The sequence below is a fragment of the Rhodamnia argentea genome, chromosome 5 (assembly GCF_020921035.1).
Source record: "Rhodamnia argentea isolate NSW1041297 chromosome 5, ASM2092103v1, whole genome shotgun sequence".
Taxonomy (NCBI): Eukaryota; Viridiplantae; Streptophyta; class Magnoliopsida; order Myrtales; family Myrtaceae; genus Rhodamnia; species Rhodamnia argentea.
Window position 1 is genome coordinate 12,325,117 of NC_063154.1, and position 16,603 is coordinate 12,341,719.

A 16,603-nucleotide genomic window follows, 5' to 3' on the forward strand; every position below is an offset into this window, starting at 1 on the left:
TCCCTTCCTAGAGGACAGCCAACCCATTGTAATCGGCGAGTCCCTTCCTAAAGGATAGCCAACCCATTTTAAATCGGCGAGTCCCTTCCTAGAGGATAGCCAACCCATTTTAAATCGGCGAGTCCCTTCCTAGAGGATAGCCAACCCATTTTAAATCGGCGAGTCCCTTCCTAGAGGACAGCCAACCTTTTTTAAATCGGCGAGTCCTTTCCTAGAGGATAGCCAACCCATTTCAATCGGCGAGTCCCTTCCTAGAGGATAGCCAACCCATTTCAATCTGCGAGCCCCTTCCTAGAGGATAGCCAACCCATTTTAATCGGCGAGTCCCTTCCTAGAGGATAGCCAACCCATTTTTAAATCGGCGAGTCCCTTCTTAGAGGATAGCCAACCCATTTTAAATCGGCGAGTCCCTTCCTAGAGGATAGCCAACCCATTTTAAATCGGCGAGTCCCTTCCTAGAGGATAGCCAACCCATTTTAAATCGGCAAGTCCCTTCCTAGAGGATAGCCAACCCATTTTTAATCCGTGAATCCCTTCCTAGAGGATAACCAATCCATTTTTAATCGGTGAATCCCTTGCTAGAGGATAGCCAACCCCATTTCAATAAGTGAAACCCCTTTGTTACAAGGGTGAACTTTTCTTTCAAATGGTGAATTCCTTCTTACAGGATAGCCAATTTCTTCCGGATGGTGATTCCCTTCCTAGAGGATAACCGATCTGCATTTTAAATGGTGAATTCCTTCTTATAGGATAACCAATTTCTTCCGGATGGTGAGTCCCTTCCTAGAGGATAACCAATCTGCATTTTAATAGGTAAAACCCCTTTGTTACAAGGGTGAACCTTTCTTCCAAATCTTCAAACCACAACTCGACACCGGACGGATGCCGACCATCACAAAATCTCGTGAACCATTCAAAGGTAATTCCATACAATCATTTTCTCAACTTCGGATCAACAAATCTCGGACCATAAATAGGTGAGCTACAGGTAAGTCTCTCTCTTCTCATCTCTCTTTCACATAAAATGAGCATGAATTGGAAATGATTCCCCGATGAGTCAGAGCTTTAACAACAAAGATAAGGCAATTGAATGTCAAGACTTGTTTTCTTTAGATTTTTCCCCAGCAGAGTCGATTAAGGATCCAGGTGTTACCTTGTCTTTGAAAGCAACCTCTAACCGAGATTACTTTCAAAGAGGGGTAGTCGTTGACACCTGATTTTTAATCAATTTTCATTTAGTTTTATTTTCTAAAAATTCTCAAAAATTCACAAAAAATCAAAAAATTAAAAAATCAACATTGGAAGCTTTGGCCAAGCAGAAGGAACCAATTTTGAACAAAAAATAATTTTTCATATTTTTCGCATTTTTAATATTTTCAGAAAATAGAAAAATATTAGAAAATTCGTAAAAAATACTTTTCGAGGTCGTAAAAATATAGAAAAATGTTCAATATTTTTATTTTTATTCCCTTTTCATATTGACCTCACAAAAAATCAAAAATCGAGTTCAATTTTGGGTGTTCCTTCATAATGCCTAGAGTTGAATTTGCACAAAAAATACCAATTGAGTCTTTTTATTTGCAATTTCTGCACATCTTAGGTCTAGACATTCAATTGCAGCCCTTTCAAGCTTCAATTTGATCAATTGCACCCTCAATTGTGCGAATTGCACGGATTAGACAAAAATCCCCAAAATGTTTGCAATTTAGTCCCTAGGATTGGCAATTTTTGAAATTATTCATAACCTAGGGATTATCATGGTAAAATTGGACCGTCCCCCTAGGTTTTTACACATTCTAAATCGAATGGCAGGGGTGGTTTAGTCCAATTTAATCAATTTGGCACTCAATTGAACATTTCCCTAATTTGGGCAATTAGAAAAATTTGGGGCTTTTGCATAAATTGATGGAAAATTTTGGGCAAAATTGCATTTCTAGATAATTTCCAGACCCCTAAGTCCAATTTTGAAGTTTAATTGCAAAAATTCCTAGTCAATTTTGATTAATTTTGAAAATTTAGAAAGGTTCACTGTTCGAACCGGTCCAACACAATGTCGTCTTCCTCGCACGACTCGCGCCAATTTGCAGATTTAGAGGTCGAGTTTCAATGATCAAATTGAAGGGCAATTCGATCCTAATTGGTTCAATTATTGTGGGGGTTTCATTATTTAGGTGATGAAGCGCCGATTGCCATCGGCGGTGGGACCAATTGTCACCGGAGCACGGCGGAATCGCCGATCAAAGCCTTGGCGGTTCGAAAAGTCAACATTTTGCAAAATGCCCAAATTCAAGCTCAATTCGCGACTAACGGAGAACCAAACGGAGTGTATCGTAATGTTTATCGCCGTCCGACCTCGGGCGACCAAAAATCACGTGGGCAGCACGCGTGAATCATCACCGACTCAAGCTCGCCCGACGCGCAAAATTTCGAAATGCAAGTATAAAAGAGGGCGAGGAAGATTCATGAAAAGGAGGAGGCTCATTCTGTTTGTCTCGCACCAGAATAGAGAGAGAAAGAGAGAGAGGAAGAGAGAGGAGCTCCCGCGCGAAGCTCGAGCTCGAGTTGCGCACGAAGGTTCCAGAACTTCATTCCGACGAATCTAGGCCAAATCGGAATGCCGGACCACCACAAGAAGCTTGCTGGAGCCACCAGGAAGCGATCGCACCGACCGGATCGCCTCAAGACCGCCAAAATCGGTGAGTGAATCTCCTAAGCTTCATTCTGTGCATTCATGGCGTCGCGAGTTCATGAACACGATTGATGCAATTGATGTGTGCGTTTTGACCTTTGAATGTTGCTGAACACCTCTGCATTTCTATTTTGCTTCGATTTTGCGTAAACACCTCCAATTGAGCCGGTGAAATCCAACTTCCATGGCCGAACACCGTCGAAGCTTGCCTAGGCAATTCTAGGCCAAACCAGGTTGATCCGACCTGCAGGTAAGGTTCCTAAACTTGATTTAAATGAATCTTATGATTGAATTAAGCTATTATGCTTCATATGCCGTGATTGAACTCGGCGACTATAGGTCCGTGCGAGCTTGATTAATGTTGATTCCGTGGATGAAATCGCTTGATTCTTGGATATGTTGTAGAGGAAGTTGAGTCGAGTCGTCCGGTGGTGGTCTCACGTCATTCCGGCGAGATCTCATCGTTAGATCTCGCCGGAACGTTTTCAGCTGTCCGTTTAGGCGTCGTCGAGAGCTTGAAGATGAGCCAACATGGCTCGGTCAAATGCTTAGGTGTCGTGTGCTCATTCGTCCAGGGTGTTGTCCAGTTAGCTCGCTCGTTGGCGTGAGCGAGCCGATTCGACCTTGATCCAATGGCTGAGAAAAACAATCTAGTTTGATTTTCAGTTGTCCGATTGGATTTTTTTATTTTTGGATAATTAGTTTAATGGTTAGAAAATAGTGTAAATAAAAAACGGCACCATTCATATTAGTAGTCGAGCGGCGTCGTTTTGTGTCCAGGCGATAATGCATTGTCATTTTGAGCTTTGAAAGGAATGAACGGCCTGGATTAAGTCTTAGATCAAATCATAGCCATTCGTCTGTTTAGTCGGGCAACGTCGTTTAGAATAAAGGCTAGAAGTGTCGTCGTTTTAAGCCTTAGGTAGAATGAACGGCTCGGATCGAGCCTTAGGATCTAATCGTGGCCGTTCGTTCAGTGTCTAATGCGGCGTCGTTTAGTTTAGTAGGAGTCAACGGCTGAGATGAAGTCCGGGGATCTAATCTTGGCCGTCCGTTCGGTGTCAACATGCGATGTCGTTTTAGTTGAGTCGAGTCGACGGTTGAGATGGATTCCAGAGTCAATCTCACCCGTCCATTATTTTTCGTATATTCGAATATTAGGAGTTAATATTAGAAAATCAAAAAGAATATTAGGATAAATAGCATACGGTGTCGTTTTTGTGCCAAGCAAGCCGCAAATCGGTTCAGATCGGGTTGGCCCGGTCCGGAAATATTAATAAAAATAATAAAAATACATAAAAATTTCCAAACTTTCCCGAAAAATTTCTAAAAAATTTTAGATCAATTCGGGACTCTTAAATTCTGGATTGAAAATTTTGAGACTTTGAGGGTCGATGAATGTTGATCCGGAAAATTCCCAAGCTTTTTAGAAAATAAATAAAAAATCCAAAAAAATTAGAAAAATTAGAAAAATTCAAGAAAATCACAAAAAATAGGAAATGGCCACATTCAACTGGCCCGACCTCAATTTTGTGATTTTCGAGTCCCGAACCCCAAAAATGACTATTCTACTCTTTTTGGGCCTTTCGCCCCTAATTTTCCCGAATCACCTCGGAGCTCAAATTTGACTTTTTCGTGGGTCGATAGGGCCATATAAGACATATGTACATGATTGATTGCTTGAATTGATTGAGATTATTTTGATTGCGCACATTAATTTTCTGATTGTGACTGTTAGGGTAGAAAAATCCCGTCCGCATGATACCTTAGATCGTTAGAACCTACCTCACCCAAAATTTCATCTGCATGAATTCTTAGGTTAGAAAATCACTCCACATCAGCAACCAAAAGGGCGTAAATGTAAATCTTGGCGTAACCAAGTCCTCGGACCCAAATCTCTGGTTCTCGTAGAACCGGATGGTTTCTCCCGACCGCTCGGTAGGGTTTTCCGATCATACCCTCCAATAAATTGATCGGTGGCGACTCCAAAATGCATGTACACTACGCACATGCCACCCGACCACACTAAGGTCGATCTCGATAAAATTTTCTTCACATCGCGATTCGAGTAATGGGTTTTGGGAGGGACCCGCGATTCTAAAGATCCCGCCGACAACCGGGGTCATATAAAAGGGATCAGCTCGTTAGCTCTCGCCCCTGCGCGCCGGAAGGAGGGTCGCGATAGGAATTAATTGCTTTGGGATTAAAATAATGATTGCAAAGGCATGTGGTCCAATGAGGTTAATTCAAGTGGCCCCTAGGGTTATAAGTAGGGCATGTGGCTTCATCTCACTTGCTACAAGAGGGATATTTTGATGAATTGAAGGAAGAAATGGTTCTCCGTCGGCAAATTTTGGGTGAATCATTAGGGCGTATTTATGGATTAAGGCCAAATTTGTTGAGACAATACATGACCTCATCTCTCCCAAGCTTCATCAGCAAGCTAAGGGATGAAGTGCTCACGGGATGGCAAAAGAACAATCGCTATGTAAACAAAAATTGGTGTCTATTTCAAAAATAGATACATTAAAAAAATATTTCACGCATATCAAAACGTTTTGCGAAATTTACTGAACGTAAATAATTATATATATTTCAATAAATTTACATTTACTACCTATGTAATACGTAAACTCGGAGCGTATCGACCTTTATTAATAATTAACGTGGGTCCACATATTTCGTCACCATTTCATAAAATTGATATGAGAATGATTATCGAGCATTCAAAACATGTTTCTCGAGAATTATAAACATGAAAATATATTTCATGTATCTGCTAAACTACACATATCACCGAACTTAAATTGTCACGTGCTACAAATATCGCCTACGAATTTCTACACAATATAAAGTATGGTAGAAATTTTCAGGATGTTACAACGCTTTTGTAGCGAACCATACCCCGATCATCCTCCTCTCGCTACCACCCGTAATAGCTTGACCTTAACCCCTTGGCTTCGACACCTTAACGGTGCTTGTCACTTACCTAAAAAAATATTATCAACGAAAAGGTGTGAGAAAACTCAGCAAGTAATTTCCCTGAACCATCAACTAAGCTATCCAACGAGATATCAAGCATCATCAATCGAGCAAATAAAAGCGTATCAAATCGACCTATCTTGAAACATTCATTTGAGAATCTAGTTAAGCGATGATGTGCAAATGAGGTATGCATGGATAAATGACATCGTTTTATGCATATGGTTTCAATTAATTACCTCACATGGGCCCGATCCATGCATTATTGCAATTTTTATAGTTTGTCTCGTTCTGCTACTAAGACTAACCCGGTCACACACAGCAGGTTACCTAGTCACACAGCAGGGTCTTCCCATACACTTCATGGGGTATATTTTGCATTTGGACATGAAGCCCGTTTCCATGGGCCACACTTAGTCCTTATTCAGAATGTGATAGATCATGGAGCATGCACATGATTCAAGCATGTTATACATACTACCGTTACACGAGCTATAGTTACGCTCTCATAATTGCAGTTTCCTAACTACCCTAGACTGCATCAAACAAGAACCCTCGAGCTATCCAATCCAGCCTTATCACCGTCATTCTAGATATAGCTCCCCGCAATTTGTACCCAACTTTTCGTCCATCCAACGAAAGTATTAGACATGAAGTTCAACAGCAGTACCCACATGATTCATTGGTTCACCATTACGGGCATCACATGCATCATTGGATGGCCCTTCTCAGCCAAAAACAGCCCCAAAACTTCCTCCACCTATTCTGCCCACTCCATGGACCACACTTAGTCCTTATTCAGAATGTGACGGATCATGGAGCATGCACATGATTTGAGCATGTTATACGTACTACCGTTCCACGAGCTATAGTTACACTCTCATGATTGTAGTTTCCTAACTAGCCTAGACTACATCAAACAAGAACACTCGAGCTATCCAATCCAGCCTTATTGCCGTCATTCTAGATACTGCTCCTCGCAATTTGTGCCAAACTTTTCGTCCATCCAACGAAAGAACTGGACATGAAGTTCAACAGCAGTACCCACATGATTCATTGGTTCATCATTGCGGGCATCACATGCGTCATTGGATGGCCCTTCGCACCCTAAAATAGCCCCAAAACTTCCTCCACCTATTCCGCCCACTCCCCTTTCTAATGCTCGGTCCACTCATTTTATCGCTTAACAAGGACAAGTCAACTAAACAATAAATTCAAGAACACCGCAGTCTAGTAGCCCTCAATGGATCAAACTGACTAAATATTCCTCCAATAGTCGGGTCTTTAACTTTCAAGCAATTCAAAGCAGCGAGTGGTGCTTTGGGAAATTCAACTCCCGGGTTTAACACTAATAGAGGAGGCCCGAAAGACCCGAAACAGAGCCGAAATTCCATTGGCTCGCTGGTCGCCAGTTTCACAACAGAAAGCAATGGAGACTCAATTTTTGAGTAAGCAAAGGACCCAATTCTAGCTTAGCTGAAGCCATCTAGTTCAAAATTTCCCATTCCTCCACTCTAAAATGTCAATTCCAGTTCTCGGAGTCCTGTTCACATAGATTCGGCATCGCATCCCCTTATATATATTTTCCATCGATGAGTCCAATCGAAAGAACCCAAACGCGACACCCTTAGCATCTACTTGACATGTATGAATTCGAGCGTACAACGCAGTTACTACCCATGCCCAGGCCGAGACTTTCGAACCAATTTGCCACCCGACTCACTGATGTCGACACGTATTATAAGGCTAGAAAATGGTTTAGAGAAATAACTTGCCTCGATTCTTTGCGCTCAAGAGATGTCACAAGACCGCCACGAATCGTTGCCGTACCACCACAACCACGAGCTCGTCTATCCTTCCACACGGTCGAATGAGAGATGAGCGATTGAGAGCACAAGTGATGCCGGTGAGATGGAACTTGCGGTTCCTGGGTGTCACAAAGAGAGCGGCGATGGGTGGTAAAATAATCTTCACAAGAGGAATTGAGGTCAACATGAAGCTATCCTTAGGAATTCCGGCGAGATGTGATGGAAGTGAGGGTGGGATGGAGATTTGGGGAGGAGTTGTTCGCATGCCTTGGGCTGCGGTTGAAAACGAAAATGAGGAATGAGGGGAAAAATATGAGAAGGAGAAGGGGCGGTGCAAGAGGTGGAGATGGTGGTGGCATGGGTAAACTTGCCATATAGTGATGAGGTGTGGGATAGAGATGAAGGGGTGATAGGTAAGGCGACGGCAAGGGTGGGCTGACCAAAGGGTTTCGCAATTCAACCGCGAACCATATTTGTGCCGGGATCGAGTTCATGCACAAATATTGCGCCCAACTAATTTATTATTTTCAAAATCCCACCGCACAAAAATAATAATAATCCAAATCCAATATCGACTAATTCGCTTATGAAAATTCAGACCATCACAATTCTTCCCCCTTAAAAAGTTTCGTCCTTGAAACTTGGAGTGTTACTCGTTCCTAGACATGGCCACAAGCCGGTTTGGGCCCGGAACCGGCTTGTGGAATAACCGAAACCGGCCCGTTGATCGGGATAGGCTGTTCCGAATCGGAAAGGGCTCGGCCCCTCATGGGCTAGTTTCGGTTTTAAAAAATTAGGAACCGGCCAATAAAAAAAAGGCGTAAACAGCCGTTAATTCTTTCCCCCTTATGGCCGTTGCAATTATCAACCCTTCCACTTTTTTTTTCCTTCTAAATTTTCTATAAATACCATTCCTTCCCTTTCATTTTTTCTCACAAATTCTCTCAATTCTCAATTCTCTCAAATTCTTTCAATTCGCTCAATCCTGGCTCAATTCTGTCAATTTTCTGAATCGGCTTTCCCCTCAATTTTTCGACAAAAATGGCAAGTGGAAACGGAGCTGGTGATAAGGGAAAGAGCCCGATGTCATTGGGGATGAGGGAATCCGATTATTCTCAACCTCGTGATCAATATGATCATTGTAAGTTTACATGTTGGGTAGACGATGATAATAATATCAACTATATTCCCAATGTCGAGTACATCCCAACGCAAGAAAGTCTTCATCCTATCGGCGTCGAAGAAATGTCAACAGCAAATGAGCCGGAATGGTAGGCCCGAGAGAGTACATCCAACTAATGGCAACACTTCGACAAGGTACATGTAAGCGGAAATAAGTACAAGATATACTGTAAATGTTGGACGAAATCATACAATTTTAATAAAGGAGACGGCTATGGAACATACCATCAGCATCCGACGCAAAAACATGCAACGTAAGCAGGCGTCGACACTAGGCAACAACAAATTTTTGGGTACGCCAATCCTAACACTTCTCCTTTATTTCGTTATGGTGATGAACTTTATAAAGAAACATTAGCTAAATATATTGCTATTGAGCATTTACCTTTTACTACTGGTGAAAATTTGGATTTGAATTTTTTGATCAACACTGCATTAGGGGTGTCAAAATTGCACCACAAATCGAACCAAAATCTGAACCGAACCGAACTAAACTGAAATTTCGCATATTTTCAGTTTAGTTTAGTTTTTGATTTAGATAGCAAAAAAAATAAAAAAAAATTCCCAGTTTAGATATTTTCGGTTCGGGTACAGTTCGGTTCGGTTACTAAACGTGGATCCGTGAAAAGCCCAAAAATAAAACGACGGATAGCAACCCAAAAGCAAAACAACGTATGGCTTCTAAAAACTCAATTTGTGTCTCCGTCTCTCTTCTCTTGTCTAGTCGTCTCCATCTCCATTGCATTCGAACGAGCCTACTCTCTAATCTCCATCGTACTCTCTCTTGTTCGGCCACACGTGTAAGAGGACAACGTCGGTCTGTCTCTGTATTTTGGTGTTGCGGGCGGGCGAACATTGCTCAAGATCATCGTTCTTGGCGACAACGAGTGCGCTTCTAGGGTTTCCTTTGATCTCTTCGTTTCTTTTTGTGCTTTCTTTGTTTCCCGTATTGGGCTAGCTTGGTTTACATTTGATGCGCTTGATTTTGCTCTTGGTTTAGGGTGGGCAAGACGTCGGAACAAGTTCCGAGTTTAATCTGGACGAAGGCACTCCGGAGTCTGGACATACAAAGCACTTCAATCGGCTAAAAAGATCTTGAAGGAAGCGTCAAGGTGGACAATTTATGTAAAATCTCTAGCTCGCTTTAGTTTTATGGGGAAAGCTAAAATTTTACTGCAATCGGTAGGATTTTCTTGCGGGACTGCAGAAATTCTGCATAAGCTAACAGAATTGTGGGGTTCTGTTGTTGTCATCCCCATTGAAGTTCTCCAAATTGGGTAATTTAGTGTCTTTTTGTATTATCATGTTTTCAATTCTACATGTTGAATGATGCCTTTCCATGGAATGGTTTCCATGGTTATGTTGATGCTTTTCTATCCCTTTTGAAGAGCAAAAATGCAAAAGACATAAAGAAGAGTAAGCACAATAAGCATCGATCAAATTTTTGAGTGTTTGCATTTGCTAGGTTGAGAAGTCCAATTCTTTAAGGCAACCAATTATATGCTATGTGCCTTTTGGAATTTGTGTTCCTTTCTTTCGGAAAGAAAGTATTTGGTGGTTCTGCGTTCTTCATTGTTCTATTTTTTTCTTTCTTTCTTGTTGCATGTTAATTTATTTGTCTTTGGCCATTTCCCCGGATAAACTATTAGGCTATTTGCCAATTTTTCCAGTGGTTTTCCTTCAATGTTAGACACCCATAATGCAACCTGATGATATAGTCTTAATGGTAGTCTATGACACTTGCTAAGTGTCATCTCATGCACTATATCTTAACTCTATTGCAGAATAAGACCTATCTTAACTCTTTTTCAGATTCTCTGATTTTTTGGGTTTCTTTACATGATATTGGTAGTTGCAGAAACTAAAAATTTTAGTTTCATATGGAAACCGATATTCTTATGTCACTACTTGCAGAACATCCACTCGTATATGAATTTGGCAACTGGGAAGGTGGAAATCATATTCCATACATAATCGTTGCTTGTTTCTGAGAGAAGTTGTTGTTCTATTACTTGTTTTATTGGTAGATGGATTCAATGAGTGAAGCTACTAGCACAAATGAAAGGAGGTCGACGAGATTCGATGCGTGGGATCACTTTAAAGAGATAGATGATGGCCAAGGTAAAGTCAAATGTGTATATTGTGAGGCTTCTATTGTTTTTAAGCATGGGACAACCGCAATGCTTAACCATTTAAAGAGATGTAAGTAATATCCTTATGGGAACGTGGAGAAAAGGCAAAAAGATGCATCGGGTCAACTTGTCGGGTTAGGTAGTTCATCTGGTCCATGGAAATTCGACCAAGACGTAAATCAAAAAGACCTAGCCACCATGTTCATTATTGTTGAATTACCTCTCAAGTTTGTAGAAAATTAGGCATTTTGGAAATTCGTGAGGGGAATCTAACCAAAGTTTTTAATCCCCTCAAGAAACACCTTGAGGCAAGCTTGTTATGACTTATTCTTGGAGCAAAGAAACAAATTAAAAACATATTTTTCTGATACATCTCCAGGAGTATGTCTTACAACCGACACATGGACCTCGTGTCAAAACTTGAGTTATATGTGTCTCACGGAACATTTTGTAGATAGTGAATGAAAGTTGCAAAAAAGAATTTTGAATTTTTTTCAAATTCCTGGACATTCAGGTGAGATTATAGGAAAAGCGGTGGAGAAATGTTTGATTGGTTGGGGGATTAAAAATATTTTTTCTATTACCGTGGATAATGCAAGCTCTAATGACTTGGGAGTTCAATACTTGAAAAAGAGACTCATCCATTGGAACTCTCTACTATTGGATGGTGAGTTACTCTACATGAGATGTTGTGCACATATATTGAGCTTGATTATGAGAAAGGGGTTGAATGAAATTGATGATTCAATTGTTAGAATACACTTAGTTGTGCGTTATGTGAGGTCCTCTCCATCGAGGTTGCAACGGTTTAAGAAATGCATTGAGTTAGAAAATATCGAGTCTAAGAGTCTTGTATGTTTGGATGTAGAGACTCGTTGGAACTCTACATACTTGATGTTGGAAATGGCTTTAAAGTTTGAAAAGGCTTTTATCTTGTTAGAGATTGAGGATCGCAAATTTTTTGAAGAGCTTTCCAAGGTGAGAGGAGGGACCAAATTGCCTACTATTGTCGATTGGGAATATGCCCGTGTAATTCTTCCTTTCTTGAAGATGTTCTATGATATGACTTTAAAAGTATCGTGTACTTCTTATGTCACTAGTAATTTTTTAGTGAAAGATGTTTATGGGCTTCTTATGATGATTAATAGATATTGTGAGAATGAGAAGGAGGACAAGAGTTTGTGGGAAATGGCTAAGTAAATGAAGATCAAATTCAATAAGTATTTTGGCAGTGTGAACAATATCAATCTATCTTTGTTCATTGTTGCAATCTGAGTTGGGCCAAGCGGGGGTGATATGGAAGGCTAATTTTGCCTATGCCAAGGGTAAAAAGGAAATGGTTACAAAAACAGAGCATGGGGGCAAGTGAATAGTGGATCGTAATTTCGTGTATTTTTTTTCCTTTGGGACAGTGGAGATAAAGGCGGGGGCCAGACATTTTGTTCTTTTGATTGTCTTGTTTTGTAAGGATTACGAATTACTATTATCACATGTAGATCTTGGAACATTATAAACCCAGTTCAAGCCAAAGCCATGCCCATTATCATCAGGCGACGTGTGGTGCCGCTTTTGTTTTTCCCATAAGAGAGCTTATGTGTCATAATGTAACATGCACGAAGCAAGAGAAGTTTTCTATTGATGATGTTAAGTCTGTTGTAGGATGATAGTCCCAACATGTTGCTGGAATATTCAAAATTTTCTTGCAAAAATAATGTTGGATTTTTCGGAAAGGCTAACCATATGAGGTGAAAAATACATATTAATATTTAGTAATTAATTAATAACTCTGCATTATTCACTTGGATTTGAATAGCAAATAGGTTGTTGAGGGTTAGATATAGAGCAAGAGAAAAAATAAAAAAAAAAAAAAAAAAAAAAAAAAGAACCTAAAATTGAACCAAACCGAACCGAACTGAGTTTTTCAATTTTGTTCGGTTTAGTTTGGATGGGTTTCGGTTCGGTTCGGACATATTCCTTAATGGTTCGGTTCAGCTCGGTTATTTAAATAACCGAGCTGAATCGAACTATTGACACTCCTACAATGCATGTACTCCGCAAGTAAAGCTTGTTCCGAGAATTACTCTCAAACGCGAACTTTTTAGAGTTTATAAAAAAACCAAAAAAAGGCTTTGTAAAATATTTTTACGAATTTCAATGGACGTGTGCATATAGGTAGCGACATTTGGAGTGATCCTTGGCAAATTCATTTTTATGTGGATATCACATGTCATTGGATAGATGACGATTAAAACATTAAAAAAAAGTACTTGCATTTCGAGTGTTTGATGAAAAACATATCGCCAATAATATTTATAGAATAATTAGGCAAGTTTTAGAATAATATAATTTGATTAATAGAGTTTTCTTAGTTGATTTTGATAATGCCGCGTCAATACCGCTTCCATTTCCTATTTAGAAAATATTTGTAAACCTTCTTTTGACGGAAATTTTTTCACATTAGATGTGCTTGCCATGTTTTAATTTTATATGTACAAGATGATTTACAAACTCTTTAGGCTTTTCTCACGCCAATAAAGAGAGCAATTAAATTTTTATGAAGTCGTCCCCAAGTTATGAAAGAATGGGGCAGATTTTGTAAATCACATGACAAAAACCAAAAAGATTTCCAAAAGATGTTCCGACTCGTTGGAATTCTATCTACGAGTTATTTCATCACTCTTTTGCTTATAAAGATTTATTATGTACATTTAACTCCTCCATGGTAGCATGATTCCATGCACTTCTCCTCTCAAAGTACCTCTAATCCTCAGCATTTTCTTCATCATTGTCTATAGCAACCTGGACAATATTAGGTGCTGTCATATTTCTAGCATGATTATTTGTCTCACCATGGCTACCCTGTACTTGATCATTCACTTGGTCATGTATAGGTATCGTCTCATGCAAATTATCAATCTCATGGGCAATTCTTCATGGCTTGATGTCAAAATAGTCCTGCTCATCCCTGAAGTTGTCATAAGCATGCCGCCTGTGGATGTGCATATTCCTCAGTTCCATATCTCTTCCAGAATCTGTAAGCATTCTCTGGTAATCGGCACCTGCATATGAAGTTTCTGCATATTTCTACCCCTCTGAATCTTTATTTATAAATTTCAAGGGTTCTCTAACCCCATGAGAGTACATAAGTTCTCTCCATGAATGACTGCTTGATGACCTTCCATAATCATTGTGATAACTGGATGATTTTTTTTTTTTTATAGAATAACCCACCGGCAGAGCTGCGCGAGCAATGGCTCTTGAGTGAAATCTGCATCACTTTGTTGGTGAGGTTTAAGATAGAGCAACTTAGTAAAATGAATGCGATCTTGGCACCCATATCTTTCACTTTCATACCGAAGCATATAAGTGTCCTGAAATGCTGCCTCCATCGCACGAAGCTCATAATAAGGCTCCCCTACAACACCATCTTTCATTGCTACTACTTTTCTATCTACCATCGCATATTCCCCGACTAGAGGGTAGGATCTTACTGTGACTACACTCTCTTCCTTCTATGAATCTACAAGACGCATAATCATTAGATTGTCCGTGCGTCAGTCTACTATCATCTTTGTTAGCATCAAAATCCCCAATGAACTCACCCAATTCAAGTTCCTTTGTTTAACCACATCATTAGAAAACCTTTTCTTAATATGTCTCGACGTTGCCAATCTCGAATCGACCTGACCATCTCTAGCACCATGTAAGGGGTAAATAAGAACCCCCTTCTTTCTGGAGAACTTCTTCCCCCGTCCCTTGAAGGCCATCCAATCCCACAGGGTTCAAACTCCTCCGATCATCGTTAGTAAGTCGATTCTAGGGATCATCAGTCGATTTTCAGTTATGATACCATTAAACCATCAAACGACCATCGTGTGCAAATATCGATCGCCTACGATTCATATTATTCTCTTTCTTGGTTGTTGTCGACATAAAAGTCGATATCATATAATTAAACAAGCCCATCATCAAAATTGAATCACTAAACCTCAATTCACATCCTCAAGTTTATACCTAAACCTAATAACCTCCATTTTCTTTCTCGCGAACCCATGAATAATGATGCGAGGTTCGCCTCCAGGGCCTCTAGATAAGAATCGATATCTACAATCATCAATACAACGACACAGATTCAAGCCTATAATTCCCAAGTATCATTCACTTTATCTCAAGTCCAAATTATATCAATCACAAAGAGGCAATTCCATAATCCGAAAGTAGATACATCAGATTAACCATCAAACTCCAACAATGTCTTTACAATAAAACTATCACTAAACCATCAAGATCAAACCCACATATCCAAGCCTATGGTCCACAATCATTAATCCATCACAAGTCGATATCCTTAACCAACCATACGAGGCTAACCCTTAAACTTCACAATTCAAGCCTGTTTGTAAGTAAATTACCCTTTCGACATGCTGTCCAATCCACCTGTCGATCACTATGTTATATTTATAAAATACTAAGATCATTAATTCCTTACGTAGTGATCACCAGCAATATTCACTATTAAGTTACGTAAGCTACCGCCAATCACGTAACGAACCAAACCACATGCACTTGTAAGTTTTAACGCATTCGTGCCTACCCAACACTTTAACTACTAGCGTACCTTATCACTCCATTTAACCTAAGCTCTGATACTACTAAAATGGAACGACCCCGTACCCTTGATCATCCTCCTCTTATACCACCCGTAGTAGCTTGACCTTAAACCCTTGACTTCAACACCTTAACAGTGTGTGTCTCTTACCTAAAAAAATGTTATCAACGAAAAGGTGTGAGAAAACTCAGCAAGTAATTTCCCTAAACCATTGACTAAGCTATCCAATGAGATATCAAGCAACGACAGTCAAGAAAATAAAAGCATATCAAATCGACCTATCTTGAAACATTCATTTGAGAATCTAGGTAATCGATGATGTGCAAATGAGGTATGCATGGACAAATGACATCGTTTTATGCATATGATTTCAATTAATTGCCTCACATGGGCCCAACCCATGCATCATTATAATTTTTATAGTTCGTCTTGTTCCGCTTCCGAGATCGACCCAGTCACACGGTGGATCACCCAATCACACAGTAGGGTCCTCCCATACATTCCATGGGGTATATTTTGGACTCGGACATGAAGCCCGTTTCTATGGACTACACTTGGTCCTCTTTCAAAATGTGACAGATCATGGAGCATGCACATGATTCAAGCATGTTATACGTACTACCATTCCACGAGCTATAGTTACACACTCATGATTGCAGTTTCCTAAATACCCTAGACTGCATTAAACAAGAACCCTCGAGCTATCCAATCAAGCCTTATCGCCGCCATTCTAGGATACGGCTCCCCGCAATTTGAACCAAACTTTTCGTCCATCCAACGAAAGTCTTGGACATGAAGTTCAACAGCAATACCCACATGATTCATAGGTTCACTATTGCAGGCATCACATGCGCCATTGGATGGCCCTTCGTAGCCTAAAGCAACCCCAAAACTTCCTCCACCTATTTCCCCCACTCCCCTTCTTAATGCTCGGTCCACTCATTATATCGCTCAACAAGGACAAGTCAACTAAACAGTAAATTCAAGAACACTGCAGTCTAGTAGTCCTCAATGGATCAAATCGACTAAATATTCCTCTAATAGTCGGGTCTTTAACTTTCAAGCAATTCAAAGCAGCAAGTGGTGCTTTGGGAAATTCAACTCCCAGGTTCAACTCTAATAGAGAAGGCTCGAAAAACCAAAAATAGAGCCAGAATTCCATTGGCTCGCTGGTCGCCGGTTTCACGCCAGAAAGTAATGG